Below are 24519 nucleotides of genomic sequence, written 5' to 3' on the forward strand. Positions count from 1 at the left end.
CCCTGTTGTGGATTTAAAAATCATGTCCTTACGGCTTGAAGACAGATCATCATAATGAAATCATACAACAGTGTGATCATCAGTGGAGGAGCGAAAACCTCACATTAGGGAAAAATTCCCCTCCTCCCTTCCGGCGTAGAATGAGATCCTCATAATTTGATGACCATCAGGGAATAAAACTTGTCCCTGGGGTGACTTGGTGGAGGCCCTTGCCTCGTTGTAGGAGAGGACAGCCGTCCTTACCTCCCGGATCTTCGTGTATGGTGTGTGTGTGTGTGCACGTGTGTGGACAGGGGCAAGAAGTCCATGTGTTTTTACGTTTTAGTGTCCAGTTTGAGTTCGTCATTCTCAACATTAATCAGGTTGTAACGGTACATTTGGGCAACAAACCTACGATTAACCATCATCTTTGTCATAAAAATAATGCAACATGAACAGACTAAACATAACAAAATGAAAACTATAATTATCCCTATATATTGTTTTTTTAAATTCTTCATAGTGGTCATAACATCAATAATTGTTTCATTTTTATTAAAAATTTAAATGCAGTAATGTACTCCAATCAAGGCTGATATTCCTTTGTTATGTACGTCATTAATTTCCAAACAATATCTAATCTTTTTGTTCTGTGGCTTCAACATATTTATCATCTCATCAATATTAGCACCACAGAGTACTGAGTTTCGAGATCCTCACAATAGTCGTTCTCAAAATGATATTTTTTTTTATCAATTTAGCTTTGTTAAGGTAAGATATTTTATTGACAATCTAACATTAATATGCAAAGAACATGTACATTAGTACGAAATGTAAAAAAAAATTGTGGTGGGGGGGGTGCGAATTGTTTTCTTCTTGGTAGGGGGGGCATGACAGGAAATAATTGAGAACCACTGGTCTAGTCACACACCAGCTCGGGTTCATTCCCTACCAGAGAAATTACATTCCATGTCCCCAGAGCTAGGCGCTTTATGTTGCCGGGGATTGGACTGCCTTTGACTGCCTCCTAGCTCAAAGGAAACCCAAATTCTTTGGTCCCGCCCACTGGTAGTGAGCCGAAGCCCTTGTATTAAATAATAAATAAATACATAAAATAAAAAAATTAATAAATTTAAAAAACGGACCGATCCACTGCTTGGGTTAGTTTGACCCACCTTGAGATCCGTTCCCACTCAGTGACAGTGTCTACAAGCCACTGCCACCAGGCCAGTGAACCGACGTCCAGTCAGTGACAAAAAACGTGATCAAATTACATTGCTCATCATAAGGTGTTTGTGAGACGCTCTTTGTATGTTTCCTCAATTAAGACCTGTTTTCCATTGGTGTATTTGAAAAAAGTGGTGAACCTGTTAAATTCACTACAAAACGTTAAGAAGATGAAAGTAATGTTTGAAGGAATATTATTTTTCTATCGACATGCCGGCGGGCGGGCACAGATAGAGAGTGATAAAGCAGCACCACCCGCGCGGGGCGTGCTGACGAAAAGGCAAGCGCTCCTCCTCTCATCGCGTCCTTATTAAGACAGAAAAAAGACGCTGTTGAATTTGACCTATTCGCAGTTCGAGCAGGTGCTTAACGCTGGAGAATATCACCACTTCGAAGTTTGAACTGCTGTTGAAACGGTGAGGTAAGTGTTTTTCGTTTGTTTTTATTCAAAACATGCCTCGAGTGCATTTGTTCATGGTTAGAGATAGTTGTGTGGAAAACACTATACAAAGTAGCACCATGGATGTGGGCCTACAACACTGGCCAAGCAAACAAGTGCTCCTACATCGACATAATTGACGAGCTCCAGTTAAGCATTGAATAATTATAAAACGTCATGGTGCTTTTACTCATTTAAAGAACTAAACCGACGCGTATTTTCATCCGGTGGTCAGGTTTGCATTGAATGTGAGCATGAGGGACGCTAGCTTGTTGCGTTAGCTTTGCGGAGCTAACAGCTTGCACTTTTGTTATAGAACAACAGAATGCAAGTACCATGATAATTTCTGTCATTAATTTTTGTGTAAGACACGATGTTCACTGGTTAATTACATGATTCTTAAAGCAAAGGTTACTGTGAATGCAATTTTGGTAAGATTTTTGTAGTCACACTGCATAAATCTGTCTGTCTGTTTTTTAAACTTCAATATAAACTATTATGGTTGAAATCGTTAATTGGGATGGAGGGATTGATATTTTTTTAATTTATAATTTATTTTTCTTACACTGATATTGTTAAAACTCCATTTAGCCTATAGTATTAATAATTCTCAACACAAAACTGTCTTTTTTCTTTATAGAATAAACAATGCCTTCCCTGAGATGCAGGAAGTCCCCAAAGCAGGATACTATTGAACATGCAGTCAAGGGTCTGGACAAGACTGCAGAGTTAGAAGCGAAGTATATAAACTCATTTAAAGGTATGATGTTAACGCTTTTGCTAAGATATATTATTGTTTTCTGATAACCAAGCTGACATCGTTTTTTAAGTGGTTATTTTACATTAAGAGTGTCTTGACCTTTTCTTTTGTCAGTTTCAAGTTATTTCAGTGAGCGTGAAACCTGATGGTAGGAGTTCTATCTAAATTAAGGCTGTACTTGATGACGCCCTCCGGCATTTTTATACCACAATAGACCGGTGAACAAGTCCGATATTGATAGTCTAGTGTAAAGCACGTTATACGTCACAGAGATCACGTGACGCGATCCAATATGACTGTGTATACAGTGTATGTCATTGTTATGAAACTAAATAATCTTAAAGTTTTTTTTTTACGTAACTAAGTGCCATTGACATTTGTACTTTCAGTCCTAATACATACTGGCTAATGCAATGCTGGAAAATGAATTTTGGCTGGTCTGTTCCTTTAAAATCATAAAGAAGGGCTCTGCTCTATCCCTCACAAGAAGCAATGTTTCAAACCACCCTACATTAGTATAGTGGCCCAAATGAATATGATGACTCCTTATTTGTGTGCTTAAAAATATGACGAAGCTATCTTGATTTCCCTGTTAACTAGGTCGAGGAGTATTTACCAAGGCCCCTTTCAGGAAAGACGACTTTATTCTTTATTATGGAGTACAGAGGAAAATTGATAGATTCTGATAAATCTCAACGCAGGAAGATGGATGGAAGAGGCACTGTCTTTTTGTTTGACTTCCGCCGGCAAGAAAAAACTTGGAGGTGAGGCAAAGATTGAGATGTTATCTTATTTTTGTTTTTATTTAAAAAAAATAAACACATACTCATCCCATAAGTGTTAGGGGAAAAATCATTCTCTAAGCAAAAATGTATACCGTATTTTCGCACCCAAAAGACGCGCCGTGTCAAAGGGCGCAACACCTGTTGAGGCCGCTATTTCTGTCTTTGTAACATATACTGGACGCACCGCCTGACAAGACGATAGCACAGCTGCTGTTAGCATAGCATGAACTTGGCAGAGCTGCCCACACTGACACAGCCGATAGCAGCCTACTATGCCCCAATAACATGAGCAATCACCCCATTGTTGCAGCAGATGCCAAGTCTCTGTTGACAATAGCTGACAATGGCTCAGGCCAATATTAGGTGCATTGGCAATAGCCTACAAAGCAACGTCAGGGGAGGGACTTGGCTGCTCACCACACTCCTTAGAGTCACGGTTTCAAAAAAAAATAAAAAACTCATCATACAAGCAAACAATGAAACATAGAAATAAGATTAACACAAACATGTATCTCTCATGCCATCAATATACCCAAAAAAAATGAAAATAATACAAAAGCCACTCAGCCTTAGCTAATTCAAGCAATGCATTCTGGGAGCAGAGACCCACAATCCCATAGCTGTTTAGAGAGATTTGCATGGCTGTTTAAAGAGATGTGCTGTTATGCTTTGGACTTTTTGTCTGTTGTCTAAACCTGGGACGTTTCTTGCTTGCAATAACATAAATGATAAGACAGACTAAAACATTGTGGACAGCTGCCCTTTGTCCAGCTTTTTCCAACACCATCACCCAAACATTATAGTCAGATAGTGTATTTGTCACGGTCGATTGTAAGCATGGACAACTCACTCTTTGCCCAGCAGGGTGTGCTAACATGCACTTCCAACAGCTCGTTGATGACAAGGGCTGATGGACGTGAGTGGTACTTTGTCCATTTAATGGACGCATCGACTGACAGGGCGCTTTGTTTGCTTATGACTGCGAAAATACGGTAATTACTTTTATTCATGCGTTGAATCTGTACAAATGAAAATATAGACCATGAAGTCTCAAAGACAAGCTGTTAATAGGGTCTGATTCCAATAGAAATTTCTTGTATGATTTGATTTAGAAGATTTAAAAATTGTGGATTTCCTATTTTTATGTTTTGTGTACACAAGATTGTCTCAAAGATTAATTTCTGACATTGATTGAATAATTGTTTTTTTTTTTTTAAATCCATTTTAAGTGTTGATGCCGCTCAAGAAGATGGCAGTCTGGGAAGACTGGTTAATGATGACCACATGCACCCCAACTGTAAAATGAAGAAGAAGACAACAGAGGACAGACCACACCTCTGTCTGTTTGCGCTCCGAGACATTGATGTTGGCGAAGAAATAACTTAAGACTATGGACCAGCTGGCCTTGGAGAACACAGGTTTGTAAGATGCATCTTTAAGTACAATAACAGAGCCCACTTGTGGTGTTCTGGTGATGTAGTTTCCAATTAGTTTGGCAATCTAATAAATGTATGTTGAGGTTTCTATGGAAGTTGAACATGCTGACTGACTGGGGGAGTTCTCCATTGTCCACTATCTGTAATTCAAATTTGTGGGTCTGAGTCAAAGTTTGGCTCTTCAGGAACAACGAACTGGTCAGGGAGTGACAGTATTACAAAGTTCTGCGTTACTCTTTTCTGGGCGGTGGCCCTGTTAGGCCATCATATGCCATATTGCAAATATCCCCATTGTGGGTCTAATTAAGGACATCTTTATGTTGTGGTTTCCCTACCAGAACCAGCACCAACCCTGTATATTCATGATATAAAACACTGTTTCAATTTGATATTTAGCCTTTCTATACTGTAAAAATAGAAGACCCCAGGCTTTCCTGCGCTCCCTTGCCCAATTGGTGGTGTTCAGGAGACAACCTGGGACTGAAATATCAGTCACAACCAGTGTTGTTTTCGTCACTGATGACTATGACGAAAATACTTCGTTAACGCCCCTTTTTTAATGACGATGACAAGCTAAACGAGGTTCTTTTATGACGAAAACATGACGTGATGTACATGAATTTTTTTCGTTGACGAGACAAAATTGTTAGCATGTGGTTCATAAATTATTTTATGTTGCTTTTAGTGAAATAAAGCCACAACAGTTGCCCAACAAAATGTTTTGCTTCTCTGCTTATTTTGGAGCAGTGAGCATTGATTCCACTGTTGCCACTTTTTTCTGTTTGTAATGAAGAATCCTTTGTAGTCCATCCAAAAGTCTTTGTTATTGGGTGGAAACCTTGAATGCCTTGTTTTAACTCAAATGGACTTAAACCCATCCATCCATCCATCCATCCATCCGTTATCTGTACCGCTTCTCCTCACTAGGGTCGCGGGGGGTGTTGGAGCCTATCCCAGCTGTCTTCGGCAGTAGGCGAGGTACACCCTTGAATTGGTGTCCAGCCAATCGCAGGGCATACATAGACGAACAACCATCCACGCTCACACTCATGCCTAGGGGCAATTAGAGTGTCCAAGCAACTTGCCATGCATGTTTTAAGAATATGGGAGGAAACCGAATTACCCAGAGGAAACCCACGCAGGAAGGCCGGAGCCAGAATCGTACCTACGACCTCAATATTGTGAGGCCATCCTGCTAACCAGTTGGGCCACCGTGCCGCTTGGACTAAAACCTTTGTGAATAAATTGACGAAAACTAGGGTAAAACTTTTTTTGCGTTTCCGTCGATTAAAACTGGACTAAAACCCTTTTTTTAGTTTTCGTTGACTAAAACTGGACTAAAACTATAACGAATTGGGATGACTAAATGTGATGTAATCAAATCAGCACTTTGTCCAAATGACTTGGACAAAATCTAAAATGCCTGCCAAAAACAACACTGGTCACAACACGTGTCTACAGAAGATTAATTGGCATGGGCGAAATTAATTAGTTTTATTTCATTCATGAGCTTATGTTTTGTTTTGGGTGGCTAAGGCTTAAAATGTGTAAAAATCTAATCCAACCTCAAATATAATTAATTCAATAAATTTATGATGCTACTAAAACATCGAAGCAGCCTCCTCCAGGCTTTACAGACTCAGAAATGGAGGTATGCGTATCGTGTACTCATCCTGTCGTGTCTCGAGATGTTAAAATTGCAGTTAGATAGACGTGTGCTGATTAGACAAGACTTCTAATATATCTGGTGTCACAGGATATTTGTCAGTGAATGTGTATGTCTGGTTTGAGGCTCACTCAGCTTTTTCTTGTGTTGTGGGGTCCAGTTGAGTTGAATTGCGTGTCAGGTATGTTGGCCATCTGACACCCAACTGTCAGGTTTGTGTTTGTGGGGACCCCGTAGAGCCATTTTTATTGTTGACATAAATCATAGCTAATCATCTTTTCCTTCATTATCATATGAAATACAGTTAGGAGTTGTATGTGCCTTTACTATGTTATAATCTTAGAACCTACCAGCCACTACAGGTGTCCGACAAGAAGACTTTTGGCTGTCCTGTGCTCCATTGCGGCCCTGGTGGCGTTCAAAAGACAACCTGTGACTGAAATATCAGTCACAACATATCTCTACTGAAGATTAATTGTCATGCGCTAAAGTAATTGGTTTTGTTTCATTCGTGAACTTGTTAGTTTTTGTTTTGGGTGGCCAAAGCCTAAAATGTGTAAAATTCTGATCCATTTTCTTTTTTTAATTCATTAAATTAATATTCAACTTGTTCATTAGGATGGAGGACAACCGACAATGACTGAATCGGCTGAGGTTGATGCCACCAGAACATCGAAGCAGCCTTCTCAAGTTTTGACAGACTCTGAAAAGGAGGTATGCGTATCATGTGGTCATCCTGTCGTGTCTTGAGATGTTAAAATTACAGTTAGATAGACCTGTGCTGGTTGGACAAGTTTTCTAATATATCTGGACATAAATCGTAGCTAATAATATTTTCCCTCATCATCATATGATATACAGTTATGCGTAGTATATGTCTTTACTATGTTACAATCTAAGAACCTACCAGCCACTACAGTTCTCTCATTGGGAGACTTAAGCTTTCGTCAGGCTGTCGACTGCTGCATTGCCCTCTTATTGGCTTTAAGTACACAACCTGTAACTGAATTATCTGTCAGAACAGAACCTATGTGTCCACAGCAGGTGATTTGGCATGTGGATTCTTCAGATTTTTAGAAAATAGGTAAAATTGTGATCAAAAGTTTAAAATGTCTAAAATTCTGGTATAGTTTGCAATAGTATATCTATTAAATCATTTCAAAACTTCTTAACAAGGATGGAGAACATTGGCTGTGACCGAATTGGTTGAGGTTTACATTACCAGGACCATTGAGCAGCCTCCTCGGGATCTACAAATTTAGGAATGAAGATATGCATCCCATGTTACAATCCTGTTATGGCCCGAGGTTATGAAGTTGCAGTTACATATTGGGCTGGGCGATATGGCTGATAAGTACATAGCGATATAAGTATTTCATATGGGTCCATTGATACACATTGAATTCTTTTTTCATATTATTTTATTCATTATTTTTTTTATTTTCCAATATTTTCACTGCCCTGTTAAAAAAACATTTAATGTAGTTTTCCTCCCGGGAGCTTTTTGTTACGGTCAATTAATTTTGTTATTACATTATTTTGTCATATCATTCATCAATATTTTAGTTTTTTTTTTTTTTTTTCAAATAGAATTAAGACCTTTTTCTGTGCAGATTCCTCTGGGGATTAAGTATTTAATGGGTTCTCAATTTTCTCTTGGACTCTGATGCAACCCAGTCTCCTCCCTTGGACAAAAAATATGGGCTGAATCTTCCTTGGAATAACGACACAGATTCTGATGAATCTTTGTCAAATCCTGCCCCTGAACTTTGTGCCTCAGACCCAGACCATATTACTATCCCAAGGCTCAGGAGGACCAAAAGTATACAGGAAAACAACCCATATAGATTTCAGGGAATCTTACAAGCAAATTGCATATATTTTATTGGTCTCCTGCCTTCTATCCTTTATATTTCGTTGTTGTTGTTGTTGTTTTTTAGATTAAAAAAACAGGCTGACTTTGGAATGGATAAGCATTATTACTCCAACTCAGATGACAGTGGAGATGAATATATTCCGGATACAAGTGGGGCCTCTGATTCAGACGGAAGTGAATCTTTGAAAATTGTGGACCCTCTCTTGAAGTCTAAGAATGCGTTCAGAGATTTTTCTCCCACACCACGAATCTCAAAAGCCACCTCAACGCAGGTTGTTAATCAAGGGCGTTCACCCGTTCGGAGGAGTAGCAGCACTGGTGTGATTCTTGAATTCTATGGCTCTTCAAATATTTGTGCAGTTTAACACAAATCATCCAAAATAGAATTCAAGCACATCTGTGACAGAAATTCAAATTCAGAAGTCAAAGAGAGAGAACAAAAAAAAAAATCTAATGCTGCGCTTCTTCCGAAGACATATACTGTAAACATTAAATGTATGTTAGGACAATCTTGAAAAAAGTATTAGAACACCCTTTACTTTTATTTCTTGTTAATTTTATTAACCAAAATATGTCCATTTTTATTACAGATTAATGAATACAAAATTAAAACTCTAATCAGCTACTTTTTAATCGTTATATTTGTATAAACAAATGTTATACATCTGTGTGTTAACTTATACAAGAAATGACGGAAAAGCAAGGGTGGTTTAGTATTTTTTTATCGTATATAGTCTGTATAATATCTTTAACCTATGCTGATGCTGTTTAATACTGATTTAAATAATAATAATAATGTCATAATCTGTTGGTTCTACATGAACAAAACCTTTCAAGCACTTTTTAAAATTCTAAATACTACCTCTTGTCAGTAAGTTGGTTCACAGCACTGCCTTGGAGTGAAAGTGTGTAGTGCTGAGACAGTCTGTATGTGCTGAGTCGTCTGACGTTTGTGTGACTGGTACCCAGGAAGGTAGCAAAACCAGGCAGTGTGTATGTCGTACCCAGGAAGGCAGAGAAACCAAGCAATATGTATGTGGTACCCACGAAGGCAGAGAAACTAAGCAGTGTGTATGTGGTACCCGGGAAGGTAGCAAAACCAGGGAGTGTGCATAGATACAGACCCCAAAAGTGATTAAAACCAAATAAAGTCCCCAGAAGATCATCTGTAGTCAGGTGAAGGACCCTGTACTTTGTTCAACTCATTTACTCCCTTAGACGTACAAAGACGTCTTTTAATGCAATGGCGCCCTCTACCAAAGACGTATAAGTACGTTTCCTGTCTTTTTTACGTCATAGTGTACATAAGGGTCTGATGCAACCTCTGACTGAGAATCAGCCTTGTCCGCATTGTGAATCATGTAAAAATCACCCAGCAGGGGGCAGAGGTGCAAAAGATCCGCCTTGAATCTGCGCCAGAGGTACAAATGGGGGGCGGGATCCTGGGGTAGACTTATAAGTGTGGAGAGCAGCGTGGGTAGCAGCAGCATCGGCAGCACTAGCAGCAGTCGCATTAGTAGCGTTAGCAATGAAATCCTCCAAGCAAATGACGATTGAGGAATGCTTTTTTATAAAAAAAAAGCTTCCTAAAAGCATCAAGGCGATGGAGACGCTTTGGTTGAGAGGATGACGCTTCGTCGTCGTCACAACAAACAGGCGTCTAAAGAGGGTGCGCGTGCCTTGCGGCCTGCATCGCCTGCCTTCGGACAATAGCCAAAGCAGCTGAGAGTCCTCACCAGATCCCCCCGAACGAGGAGGTAAGCGCTCGCAAGTTACCATTGAACATGTGGTTTTACCCCTCATGCTTTTATTGTACATATCATGCATCTTGCGGGCAGAAAATGTCGCGTAAATGTGCAGTTAGACGCGAGCTTGCTCGCTGACTTCCTCGTCCGGCCGCCTCTATTGCACAATTACACGCGAGCGTAAGTCCTCGCCGACGAGGAAGTAAACGCTCGCAAGTTACCATTAAACATGTGGTTTTAGCCCTCATGCTTTTATTGTACATGTCATGCATCTTGCGGGCAGAAAATGTCGCGTAAATGTGCAGTTAGACGCAAGCTTGCTCGCTGACTTTCTCGTCCGGGCGCCTATTGCACAATTACACGCGAGCGTAAGTCCTCGCCGACGAGGAAGTAAACGCTCGCAAGTTACCATTGAACATGTGGTTTTAGCCCTCATGCTTTTATTGTACATATCATGCATCTTGCGGGCAGAAAATGTCGCGTAAATGTGCAGTTACGCGCGAGCGTATCTCCTCCCCGACGAGGAAACAACAATACTGAATGGTGTGGTAATCATGCATACTTTCTAAAATTCACAGATTGTGCATCCCGCGGCAAGAAAGTTCCTCCTCGTCTTGTTGGTGTAAAGAAAGGTAAATTATAATATGAAACTTCACACGCCAGCAATAAAATGCAGCAATAAATATATATTTACAATTGTTTATATTTCTGTAATTTACAGGTTGTGCATCAGGAAGCAGTGGTTCCGGATGGCGTCACACTGGATGGCAACCGAGGAAAATCGACTTTACAGCAACCCCTGGACCACTGAATGCCGCTGCCCATTTGGAGTCTGAGGAGCCAGCTGATTTCCTGCAGCTGTTTCTCACGGATGAGCTTCTGCAGCACATCGCGGATGCCAGCAATCACTTCCCAGACAATTATTTTCACACAAACCCCAGTGGACAAACACAAGCTCGCCTATTTTCCACGGACCAGCAAAGCCAGACCACAACGAAAGTGTCGGGTCTGATTGCGCAAAGGCAAACGGAGTGAAACAAGAATGTGGTGTGAACTATGTTGTGTGCCCTTGCATCAAGGCAACTGTTTTATTTTATATCACACAAAAAAAAAGTATGTATGACACTGATGTATTTCATTTTTGTACATAGTTCAACAGTTCAGTCGTTTAGTGTTATGTGCAAATAAATTTATTTTATCAAAAACATATTTTTTGTGCTTTTTTTTGTTATTTTATAGAAGGCATGCATTATTTAGATGTTAGAGGTGTCATAAAAGCCATAAATAATAGTGTCAAAGTTAAAATTATGGTCAAAATGCATCAGTTTACAAAAAGCTCATTTTCTCAGTTTTTTCCCCAGGGATTGGAGTTTTCATGAAATTTAGCTATTTTCAAATGCCGATTGTTCAAGAATGGAAAAAGATAGGAACAAACATTTTTTTTCTGTTGAAAGAAGAGAGTCTCATCTTTCTTCGGGTGTGCTCCATGTCTATATAGCATTAGAATACAATATTCTGTGGGCCTTGCAATATTAGTCAAAACCCAGGAAAACTCTGGGATTGAGCGGGTTGCTCCAGTGAAAATGGCTGGTATTTAATGAGTTAAGACTGGTTAGGACATCCGGCTCGCAGTCCCAAGGTGCAGGGTTCGATCCCGGGACCCAGCTTTCCTGTGTGGAGGTTGCATTTGTGAGTGAGTTTGAGCGCAGATGGTTGTTCGTCTTTGCGTGCCCTGCGATTGGCTGGCAACCACTTCAGGGTGTGCCCCGCCTACTGCCCGTTGACAGCTGGGTAGGCTCCAGCACGCTATCCTTGTGAGAATAAGCGGATTGGATATTACATGTATGTGTTTATGCCCTAGGCCAGGCGAGGGCAAACTACGGCCCGGGGGCCACATGCGGCCCGTTAAAAGTTTTAATCCGGGCCGCCGAACTTGAAAAAAATTTAATGAATAAACCTTGTTAATGTTTTATTTTCTAAACACTGTGGTTTTCAAAGACAAATATTATTGTTGGAATGCTTTTATTCACTTTCATTTAAAATTAAATGTATTTTTTTTCTCAGATGAGGTGAGGTTTCCAAAACACTCCATCCATCTGCTCCTGGTCCGGCCCCTCTGTCATATTTTAGAACCCATTGTGGTCCTCCAATCAAAAAGTTTGCCCGCCCCTGCCCTAGGCTTTGTGTCTTTGCTTGGTTGACTGTGTAATGAGTGTATGAATGCATTTCTTTCTACCAGACACCTTGGACTTCCCGTGGCAGATTAATAATCTATTTTATCTATCCATCAGGGTCACGAATGTCATTTGATGAGTAGAGAATTTAGAGTCTCCAATTAACCTAATATACATGGATTTGCGCATGGAAACCTGAGAAAAAGCCCTTAGTCCTACTTTTCCATCTGAACCACTTTATCCTCACGAGGGTCACAGCCGTGACATCCCAGCTGACTTCAGAAAGTAAGTGGGCGACGATCTCTTGGTTGAATAATATTGTTAGGGGCTCAAAATGGCCCTCTACAATAAAATGGCAGAAGAATATTACATACTCTCTGGCAGAAGAATATTGCGTTTTTTTGTTTTGTCCAATTAACTTAAATAAAAGTTGGGAAAATTTAATGATTACATGTAAACCAGCTGGTCTTCCCCATACCAAGCCCTGGCTAAAACTGACTGAAAAATGCATGATGTGTGCCTTTTAAACTCCTCGGCCCATCCACTATGCCAGGGATGGGCAAACTTTTTGATTGGGAGGGGGGGGGCACAATGAGTCCTAAAATACATTTAATTTTAAACGAAAGTGAACAAAAGCATTACAACAATATATATGTCTTTGAAAAACCACAGTATTTAGAAAATAAACCATTAACAAGGCTTATTCATTTAATTTTTTTCAAGTTTGGGGGGCTGGATTGAAACGTTTAACGGGCCACAAGTGGCCCCCGGGCCGTAGTTTGCCCAAGTGCCCTAAGCCAATTGATTCTAAAAAATAACAGTTTTCTTCATCAAAACAACATTTTATGATCAACATAAATGTTAGTGAGTACATAAAGGTATACTCATTCGATCTATCATAACCCCATGCACTTAGACTGTACAAAAAAAAGAAAATTTTTATTTTAAAACCTAGTATTTCGCCATGACGTCACACGCTAGCGTCAAGTGCTTGGCGCTAAAAACCCGGAAGTAACAGCGGCGCTCGGTTTGAAAGTGGAGAGTTGTGCATGGTAGGCGAATTCGGGAGAAATGTTTGTTGAACACGAGGACTGTGGCGTAGAAGATGGTTTAACAGCGATCTAGTGCGCACCCAACCGTGATGGCTGACCAAGGAAATAAATGCGGACCGACGGAGTGGACTGACAGGACGTGGAAAACAGGTGTGTGGCATGTGTGCGTGTGCACGAATGTGGGAGCGCGTTCACTATGGTGGCAGCGATCGCAAAGCAGCAGCACCACTCCTTGACAAAAGTATTGTACTTTCTCTGATGTTTTGGGTTTGCTCTGCTTTGGGGTTTGTAGTTCTGGCCACGCAAACGTAACAAAGCAAGTTCTTGGATGTCTGCTTTTTTCTTGAACTGTTAATTGGTTAACATCGTGGCTCTTATTTTTATCTAATGTATGGAGTTTGGTGGCTATCTATATGCACAACTATATTAGTTGCACTTGAAATTGCATACAGAAAATTAGTATAAATAGGTTACGCTATAAAGTATAACAATATTAACAATCGTTATTGTTGTTACTGTTTATTTATTTTATTTTGCAATAACTGTGCTCCAAGCTTAGCTGTTGTGCCAGCTGCCAAGTAAAAATATGTAATCTCACTCAATAATAGGAATAAATACTTAACTAACATCTCAATTTTTCGGGTTGGGCTGTGGGGGAGGGGAGGGTGGCTGCCTGACATAAAGCAGACTGTCCTGCACATGCGCAGACCAGCCGAGTGTGTGAAGTGTGCGTAAGTGCAGTACCGGGACCGACCACTAGACAGCGATCCTGAGTAATTTTTCCGCACACACATTTCTAGCACACTCGTCTTGTTTTTGTGACCTTCCTGGGAAGCCCTGAAACTTTGACAGGACCTCCCCCTGAGCTTCTTATCACTGAATTCAATGCTCTTTTTTGTGGGGCCCAGATTTTTGGTCCCCACAAAAATTTTGGTCCCCTACAGTGGGTGTGCTGTCCGATGTTGGTCCCCAACATGTAGCTTATACAAACACACACACACACCCCTACTTGTTTTTGTGACATTGTTGGGCCACCTGAGCAAAACTCACATTGTGGGAACCACCCTTTCTAGTGGTTGTACAGCTCTGAAAAAAATCAGGCAGTGTCCAGGAATTTAGTTAAACACAAAAACCACTTCAAATTACCAATTAATGACCTGGAGGTCAAATGAGTGACTCAAGTGCATGTAATTCAGTCACTGTAGCCCAAAGATTCTCTGGGCCAGTGGATGAACCATTATTCGTCTTGGACAGCATTGAAGCAGGCCGTAGCCTGGTTTCTAAAGCTGAAAGACTTACTGACAGAGTAAAGGAAAATAGAAAGGAGTTAATCACATTAGGTGAAGAAGGCAAGATGAATTTATTCAAGAGAACTGTCAAAGGAAAGTATTTGACCTGCGACGACTTGGATAAAGCAGAAAGAGAACTTGTGAAATACTGTCAAAGGCGAAGTTTCAAAAAAGATTTAGCCATATTTGAAAAACAAAAAAGGGTGAAGAAAAGTAGCCCACTTTACAAGTTCAATATAGTACTTCAAGATGGTGTCATGAGGGTTGGTGGACAGTTGAGCCACGCAGCCATGCCTGAAACAGCAAAACAGCAAGCCATCTTGCCAAGGATTCACATAACACAAAGCTAGTCCTGAGATACATTCATGAGATTACAGCTCACGCTGGAAGGAACCACATGATGGCTAATCTGCATCAACAGTTTTGGATACCTCGAGCTGCTAGAGTCATCAGAAGAGTGCTACCTGACGATCCGCCTTTCAAGAGAATTGGCGTTGATTATTTTGGTCCATTCTAAGTAAGTAGGGTTAGAGGACAAGTAAAGAGACACGGCGTGATTTTTACATGTCTCGCTGTACGAGCCGTACATCTGGAAATTGCATCTTCACGTGACACAGATGCTTGTCTCAACGCAATCCGAAGATTTCTTGTCAGAAGAGGACAAGTGAGAGAGATGTATTCTGATAACGGAACCAACTTTAGATCAGCTGACAGTGAAATGAAGAAATCAATCAAAGAATGGAACACTAAGTAAATCGAGAAACACTTGCTGCAAAAAGGTATTCAGTGGCATAGCAATCCCCCAGCAGGTTCCCACCACGGAGGAAGCTGTGAGCGACTTATTTGGTCTGTGAGAAAAATCCTGAATGTCACTGTAAAAGAACAAATTTCGGGTGAAGAAAGTCAATATACCTTGCTTGGTGAGGCTGAAGCAGTTATAAACAGCAGGCCTATCACAAGGACATCTTCCAACCTCAACGACTTGGAAGCACTCACACCCAACACTCTGTTGTGGCTGAAGGTCAAACCTGAGTTACCTCCTGGAGTCTTCTGTAAAGACGACCAATACGCCCCAATACGTACCTCTGGGAATGAGCTGGTCAGCTCTTTAAAGAGTATTATGTAAGTTGAAATACATTAATCCATTTTTCTTTTTTGGACCATCTTTAACTGTGTAGTGTGTAATGTCTAAAATACAAAATGATCTGATTTTAGGGTGCAGTTGACGACTGTGGCACAGGTCCTCGCTCTACAAGTGCTAATAGTCTTCGGCAAAGAGAAAAATCTGCCATAAGGTACAGAAAACATTGGCATCAGAGTAAATGGATGCATGTTTTTGTAATGTGCGAGGAAACTGGCGAACTCATAGAAAACTACGCAGGCTTGGGAGAACATGCAAACTCTACACAGGAAGGCCGGAGCCGGAATCGATCCCACAACCTCTGCATTGTGAGACCATCGTGCTCACAAGTCGCCCACCGTGGCGGCCGTCCATTATGAATGCCATCCCACCATCCATTATCTGTACGGCTTCTCCTCACCAGGGTTGCGGGGGGTGCTGGAGCCTATCCCAGCTATCTTGGGGCAGTAGGTGGGGTACACCCTAAACTGGTTGCCAGCCAATCGCAGGTCACACAAAGACAAACAACCATCCGCGCTCACACTCACACCAATTTAGGGTGTCCAAACAACCTGCCATGCATGTGTTTGGAATGTGGGAGGAAACCGGAGAACCCACGCAGGCGTGTGGGAAACATGCAAACTCCAAACAGGAAAGCCGGAATCAATCCCGCGACCTCTGTATTGTGAGACCATCGTGCTAACAAGTCGCCCACCATGCATCCCTGCTAAATAAATGATTAATTTTTACATTTTAGTATTTGTAAGCGATCTTGTGTTCATGACAGCATTTTCAACAGTGTGGGTGTTTGTATGAAAGCATTTCACTCGTGTATGGGCATGAGCATGTTTCAGTTGTATTTATGAATAACAATAATTTCACAATTGTGCCTGAGCGCCTTTCACTGGTGTGTATGAGAATGTTTCACCTATGTGTATGAGCGCATTTGACGAGTGTATGAGCAACAACTATTTCACTAGTGTGTATGAGAGCGTTTCACTCGTATGTATGATAGCGTTTCATAAGTATGCATGAGCAACAACAATTTCACTGGTGTGTAAGAGTGCATTTCAGAAGTGTGAAGCGATTCCTGACTTTTGTCCCCAACGGCACCTCATACTCCCCATCTCCCGCTCACTTCTCCTGACCCCATGAGCCATCCCCGTTGCTACTACATGGAGATTTGATGTGTTTTTTTGTTTTTTTTGTTATTAGCTTCTTCAACATCTCTTCTGATTCTCATCTCTTCTCTGGCGCTCGTCTCCGCCTGTCTGATTTGAAGTCGACCTCAGAATTTGCACTATTTTGACATGACTTCTGTGGTAATCACGACTGACATATTGTGTCATTTGCTCAATAATACATTAAAATTATAATAAATAATAAAAATGGGTCCGGTGCCGAGCTCTGGCTTTATATCTTTAAAAGTGGTCTTCTCAAATCTGTTACTAATGGCCTCTAAATCAGTTGTGATAGAGAAGGGGCAAATTAGACCTTATGGCATCTTAATTTGGTCAAGTCTTGTACCCATTTTCAAGGCCAGCGACTATTGCTTTAGCTATATACAAGAAAAGGATTACTCTGAATATACACAACAACAAATCCCAGATGTCCAACCCAAATGTTGTTTCAAAATAATCCAGTTCAGATGATAAACAAATGTATTGGTATGTTGAGGTCATTATTTCAAATCAAAATATACACTTCTTTTTCAGACAATGGGGAGGATCGAAGAAGTGGAAAAGTTGCAGGAGTAACTTCAAAACAATGCAAAGAGACAGAATCTGGAAGAATGTCAAGTTTGTCCATGTTTATATTTCTGGAATTTAGTGGGCGTGCATCTCGAAATGTTTGGGGATGGTTCGGGCTGCCAGACAAGACTTTCACTGCGAGCGCTGGACCACTGGATGCTGCGGCAAACAGCGGACTTCTTGCAGCTATTTATTACCAACAAGCTACTCCTGCACATCAATAATGCGGATGGCACAGACTGCTTTGCAGACAATTATTTTGAGGCAAAACCAAGAGGTCTGTAAGCACTCTGAAAACAAAGTAAAATATTTGACACCCACGGCAAAGAAAGCCATGCTACAGCATAGGGCTGGGCGATAAACCGAAAATTTACCGTTACCGAAATTTATTACAATGACCGAAATCATTTTGCCCATGTCGGTAAATTCGATGAATAAAAAAAGAAAAGCCTTTTGTCTGCGGCAATGTTCATGCCCCTTTAAGACCGCTACAGCGCCTCTAGTCATGTGACTCCACCCGTCTGTCGCTCTCGTTGCTGGCGATTCAAATCCAGAAGCTTTCTCACCACCCACAACACAACCATGCTGTGCTGAAAGTTCAAAGTGAGAAGCAAGGTTCGACAAGTGACAACAGCCCATGAACGGAGGCGACACCATACGAGAGAACGTCTCAGAGGTGGACGCGATAGCCTAGCACATAGCTAAAGATAAAGCTCCTCTAGTTAGGTGGCGCGCACAGGATTTAAACGCTTCATGAAAGCCGTATTTCCCGATATGGACTACATCGGGCCGGGAGCTTAGACATGTCAAGCATTTTGCATCTACATCCGACTTGTGGTCGGGTCGCAACATGGATCCCTGATTGAGCCTAACTGTGCATTACATAGATGACAAGTTGCGACTGCGCAGCAGAGTACTCGAGACGGCACATTTTCCCCGATAATACCCACTTGTTTATTTGGCTTGCATTGACATTTTCTTTCATTTTATTTAGCATTTTTTTATTTGCCATTATTTACATCATGAGAGCATCTTGGCGCAATCTATTTGCAGAAAAAGATTTCGCAAGAGGTACCCTTTTTCTTTGTGACATTGTTCAAGTCATGCAAAGCAAGCTCAGGGTTCGCGGTTAACCGCTTCCCGATTGCCCGGGGCAAGTGAAATTTGGCCACGGGCAAGGTAAAATTATGGGCAACTTGCCCGACCGGGCAAGCATTTTTTAAAGCAGCCAAATATCTTTAATTTTGACGAAAACGGTGGTGTGATCTGTTTGTGTGCACTGTATGGTGATGGTTTAACCCAGACAACCCCTTATGTTTTGGTATGGTCCATTGGCCTTATCGGGGGCAATGGGCGGGCGCTACGGGGATCAGTTAGTTCAGTGAATGTCGAGTTAAAGTGGACGTCAATAAATCCCGCAGTATTGGAACTCGCTGTCGTAGCATCCTCATTTGAAGTTTGAAAAACACAACAAAAACCTACGATATTTTGGCCGAAAATTGACAGCCGGAAGTTTTCTTACCTTCTGCGCATGTTTACGAGTGGCGACGAGTTCGTTCAAATCCGAACATTTCGGATTCCTCTGACATGACTAAAATAGCTCAAATATTTTTAAGTAGACAATTCAGTTGTGAGTAAGGAAGGGAGTAATATTTGATTATTGGCTGTTAATTCATTAGCTCCATGATGTGACCTGACATAGTGTCAGTGACTGTGTTCTGTTTATGCTATGAAACTTATGGAGGCAGCACCACAGGCACTGGTCTTAAAGGAATACACAAATTTGCCACACTCATAATTTACTCATGTGATTCCTCAATTAATACGCTCTCCTGGACTTAAAATTGATCATCTGGATTGCTGTAATATAATTTTCCCAATTTAACATGCAGATTTGTTAATTATTAAAACTACAATTAACATTTTCAATAACTGCACAGGATGATACATTTGCTCTTGTGAGTAGGGTTTCATGGTTGATGATGAAAACAAGATTAATTTATGCTTATCAGATTATATGTTTATTTACATTTGTGGCGCACATTTTACAACCATAAACATTTTATTCTTAGAGAAAAAAAATTGTCACTTGCCCAAATCGGGCAAGTAATTTGGCCACTCGGGCAAGGCAAATTTTAGTGGCACTTGCCCTATGGGCAAGCAGTTTTTAAAGTTAACCGCGAACCCTGCAAGCTATTTGGAATGTTCATACCAATGATTTTTGTACTTTTATTTTTCATTGAAAGTAAAGTGTACCAGTTGGTCAATAAAAAAAACAGTCAATATGCAATTCCTGCATTTATTTTGATTTTAGTCCACGTGGGAATTTATTGTGCATTTATCGTTATCGAGGTAAAATTGCTCGATTTCTCGCGATATTGATTTGAGGTCATATCGCCCAGCCCTTCTACAGCATGTATACAGTGTGAGACGTGTTGTGTTCACTTGCTCCAAGGCAATTGTTTTTAAGTGTATACCACATACCCAACGAATTGTGTAATTTGTATGGCGGGGTGTACACATGCGTTGCAAAAACACATGCACACACTGTCACTCACGCACTTCCGTATATAGTTTATTTCAGCACCTTTTGTCATGCTGTTTTTATTTTATAGAAGGAAAGCATTATTTTGATGTCTGAGCTGTCACAAAAGAAAAAATAGAACTGTTGAAGTCAAGTCAAGCTTGTGCTTGAAATGTTTGTTCTTAGTTTCTCAGTTTTTCGTGAGCAATGGGAATTCAGTTATATTCAAACGCTGTCAGGTAAAGGCTCCATATTTTTATAGCATTATAGCACACTATTCTGTGGGCGCTAGAATTGAAGGGTTTGCGTTAGTAAAAATAGGTGGGATTAAATGAGCTGAAGTGTATCTCTTGAGTGCTCCTTAAATATTTGCCTGTGTTGGAATATTTTATTTTGGTCGTGTCATGTTTATTCTTACGCTGAAAGAGACATGAGGTGTTCGAAAAAAATAAATGATTTTTTTTTTCCCGGTCAAAACTACCAATGGTGTCTGTTTTTTTTCCCTCCGTGAAATGTACGAGTTATCACTTTGACGCGCATGATGTCACGTGGCTGGAGGACTGGAAACTTGCACGAACAACATTTACGTTGAAATGTAACAATGACACATATATCGACATCTAACAAACATGCATGGGCATCTAACATTGACACTTACATTGACGTCTATAACATAAACCATTACAATCACATCTAACAAACACGGACATCTAACAGACACATCGACATCCATCATAAACATTTACATAGACATCGACATCTAACCAACCTTTACATAGACATCTTACACACATCGACATCTAACAAACATTTACATAGACATCTAACATAAACACATCTAATATAGACACATAGATTGACATCTAACATCGACACATTGAGATCTAACATAGACATACATTGACATCTAACATAGACTGTTACATCGACAACTAACATCGACACAAGGCTTTGTCAAATGACACGTCATGACGACATATACAGAGACACAAGGCACAACAGCATATTTTTGGTACAAATTGAACCCGATATGTTAGCTACCTCGTTCGACTTAAAGGGTTAGCGAACTTGTTATGGTGGTTGAGGCGTGGTGGCTACCCAGCTCGTGTAGTGTATATTAAACTTAAGTTAATAATTTATGACCAGTAAACACGGATGTTGTAACGCAAAACAATGTTCAAATGTTAGTTTTTTTTCAACACATTTCATCAGAAAAAGCTCTACTTGTCTGTGAGAAATGTATGTTGTAGACCCATTATATAACACAATATTACACAATTTTACATTGGAATTTCATTTAATAAAACATTGACAATTATCTTTACAAACACTGTGTATGATTCATCTTTTCATTTGTTGTTCAATGAGCGAAACAGTGGCGATCAAAACAGTGCAAATGAAATGACATTTTATAGGTATCTGGCTGCAATACAGTGAACCCTCGCTACTTCGCGGTTCACCTTTCGCGGGTTCAGTGCTTCGCGGGTCTAAAAAATATTCGGGGGCATTGTAGTTTCGCCGAGCGGCACGACGGGGCGCTGGAGTGGTTAGACGGCCGGCGTCCGCCGAAGAAGAACGTGGGCGAAGAGGAGAGTGGACAAAGAAGAGCACGTTCCCCCGGGCACGATTTGGGGCGACGTTTCGCGCGGTTCGGACCGTACCAGAGCTCCGGCCAGCGTGCGTGGCAGTTAAGCCGAAGAGGAACAACTTCCGCCCGGGCACTAGCGGGGCGACATTTCGCTCCGTTCGGGACCGTGCGAGAGCTCCGGAGGAGACCGGCCGGCGTGCGTGGTTGTTAAGCCGAAGAGGAACACCTTCCGCCCGGGCATGAGCGGAGCGCGAGGCTGTCAGTTATAAATGAATAAATAAATGAAGAATGCCAGGGCACACCGGACGGCGTACCAGCAGGTAAAAGTCGAAGTAATTAAATAAATACAAAAAGAATTAATTGAATAAATACAAAAATAATGGCTGGGGAATAAAAAAAATTTTTAATAATTTTTTTTTTGTTATAACATGAATTTCACCCTCTCTCTCTCTACCCGTATATATATATATATATATATATATATATATATTATTTTTATTTATTTATTTTTTTAAGCATTTTTGAAGGTGCGCCGCTACTTCGAACTTTTTTTTTTAAGCATTTTTGAAGGTGCGCCGCTACTTCGCACTTTTTTTTTTTAAGCATTTTTGAAGGTGCGCCGCTACTTCGCGGATTTTCAGTTTTCGCGGGTGGTCTCGGTCCCCATTAACCGCGATAACCGAGGGTTCACTGTAGTAAGTTACATTCTAATTTACATTGACAGGTAATGGAAATGACTACTGGTAACCTCAATTTAACTGTATTTCAGTCAGAATGCCTCAAACATCATAAAAAAATAAAACGTTGAGTATTATTTCTCCTTCAAAATGTCAGAAGAAATACTCTATAATGGCCTGACGACATTAACATAGCTTATAGTATATAGCAGGAGTGGGAAAACTTTTTTATTGGCGGGCCACAATGGGTTCTAAAATTTGACAGAGGGGCTGGACCAGGAGCAGATGGATGGAGTGTTTTGGTAACCTCATCTCATCTGAGAAAAAAAATACATTTAATTTTAAATGAAAGTGAACAAAAGCTTGTCTTTGAAAAACCACACTATTTTGAAAATAAAACATTAACAAGGTTTATTATTTTTTTTTTTTCAAATTCGGCGGGCCGGATTAAAACGTTTAACGGGCCGCATGTGGCCCCCGGGCCGTAGTTTTCTCACGTCGGTATATAGCATAGAGGCATAGGTTCCCTCGTCAACATCAAGTGAGTTACCCTCTTACCAAGACCAAAATACGGGGCTCCCCATCTCCCGGTCACTTCTCCAGACCCCAACAGTCACCCTCGTTGCGAGAACTTGGAGATTCGATGTTTATTTTTTTTCGCTTCTTCAACTTCGTGTCTGATTCTTTTCTCTTCTCTGGCTCCAGGATTCCGCTGTCAATCAGATGACGATTGAGGCGGGACTTCCGGTTCAAAGTCACCCTCAGAGTTTGCAACCATTTGAGATGGCTTCTGTGGTAATAACAACTGTCATAGGTGCAATTTGCTCTATAAAGCATTAAAAAAAAAAAAAAATAATAAATTACAAAAAATAGTCAAGTACAGCACTCGTCTCATAAACTAGGTAAGAATTTAGCGTTACTAACGTTGCTACACTATAAAGAGTGTTTTACTGACTAGCTAAACCCAGTTTGCTTAAACTGATCGTACACTGGACTAAATCTTACCGTTGTCTTTTTACAAATGGATTATGAAATTGTTGCAGAAATTGTTTTGCTGTGACGGAGGGCAAGTTTTATAAGGTTCGTTCATCGGGAAGGTTTTATATTAGACGAGGATGGTCTTGCTCTTCGGATTTTTTTTTTTATTTATAAAAGGCCGAGCATTTGTATTTGCGCTCAGACTGTGTTGCACAGTGCACACGAACCAAAAGCTCTAAAGAAAACACAATACCCGATCCAAACGGAGGGACGTGTTATCTTTATCTTCCACACCGCCTATCTTGTACTGGCTTGCGGGGAGGTGCTGCCGCCTATCCCGTCTGACTTTGGGCGAAATGCGGGAGGGACGACCTGAACAGAGAAATACAAAAAGAAGCAGTACAGCGTCAGTGTAACTCCTTACGGGATAATATCCTCGTCGCATAAACAAGGTAAGAATTTCACGGTATGCATTTTGGTGAACTATAAAGCGTGCTTTACTGACTGGAGCGACGTCGAGTTAGCCTAAATGTATCGTGCATTGGACTAAATCTAGCAAGTTAGAATTATACGATTTGTTCTTCGGGAAGGTTTTATATTAGAGGAGGAATTAAGATCTTGCCCTTCGGACATTTTTTGTGATAAAAGGCCGAGCATTTGCATTTGCGCACAGTATTAGTCCACGAAACAAGAAATACCCATGTACAAATAACTTGCAATTATAATAGTTGGAGCTGTAACAAAGTGTTTTTCATACGGTGTTGTATAAATTAGCTGGAAATTAGAACACAAATTAAAACATGCACAGTAGATACAAGAAGAACAACGACAGTCACATGTTGAGTCGAAAGCTAAAGAATAAAAATGTGTCTTCAAAACGTTTTAAAAGTGGACAGAGAGGGGGCTTGCCTAACATTCAATGGAGAGTCAGGGAATGGACTCCGAGTGCAAGTTTCAGGCCATCTATCTCAAGAAAGAGCTTCTGATGCACCTCAAACGGGTACTGCAAATTTAGTAAGTTCAGCGCATAGTTAATTCCCATGAGCAGGAGACTGGCAACATTTCCACAACCTCATTTTCTTAAGCAACAATGGAAACAGAGGCATGGGATGTGTCTTCTTGTCCCTCACTTGCTTGGAAGACATAGAGTACGTGTGTCAAACTCAAGGCCCGGGGCCAGATCTGGCCCACAACCTAATTTTATGTTGCCCGCAAAGGGCAAATCATCTGCATCAACTTCCTGTTTCTAGCATATTTTCTTCACAACAACGCTGAGATATGAGATATTGCCAATTATTTGTTACCAATCCTCCCCTTTTAAAATAAATTGAAAAATTGTTGAACAATTACTTACTAGCTTCTGATTTCAAAACTGGCTTTCCAATCAATTTATATGGGTTCACAGTCCCTCTGAGGGAAACCACAACTACGATGTGGCCCGTCCATAAAAATG

At 40.7% G+C, this 24519-nt stretch overlaps 1 long non-coding RNA gene across 3 annotated transcripts; it reads left to right on the forward strand.

The window, feature by feature from the left end:
• The first annotated feature begins 860 nt into the window (after positions 1-860).
• On the forward strand, positions 861-19647 carry LOC148316012 (uncharacterized). Of its 3 annotated transcripts, none has more exons than XR_015840426.1 (5): positions 861-2405; positions 3006-3169; positions 4420-4608; positions 6911-7006; positions 17264-19647. It is a non-coding gene; the product is annotated as an uncharacterized LOC148316012 (long non-coding RNA). The 3 variants fall into 3 exon arrangements; XR_015840425.1 differs by lacking the exon at positions 17264-19647 and adding an exon at positions 7970-9318; XR_015840427.1 differs by lacking the exon at positions 17264-19647 and adding an exon at positions 8233-9318.
• Positions 19648-24519: the final 4872 nt, after the last annotated feature.

The sequence above is a fragment of the Idiotropiscis lumnitzeri genome, unplaced genomic scaffold (genome assembly GCF_059441095.1).
Source record: "Idiotropiscis lumnitzeri isolate Australia: NSW breed Sydney's pygmy pipehorse unplaced genomic scaffold, RoL_Ilum_1.0 HiC_scaffold_25, whole genome shotgun sequence".
NCBI lineage: Eukaryota > Metazoa > Chordata > Actinopteri > Syngnathiformes > Syngnathidae > Idiotropiscis > Idiotropiscis lumnitzeri.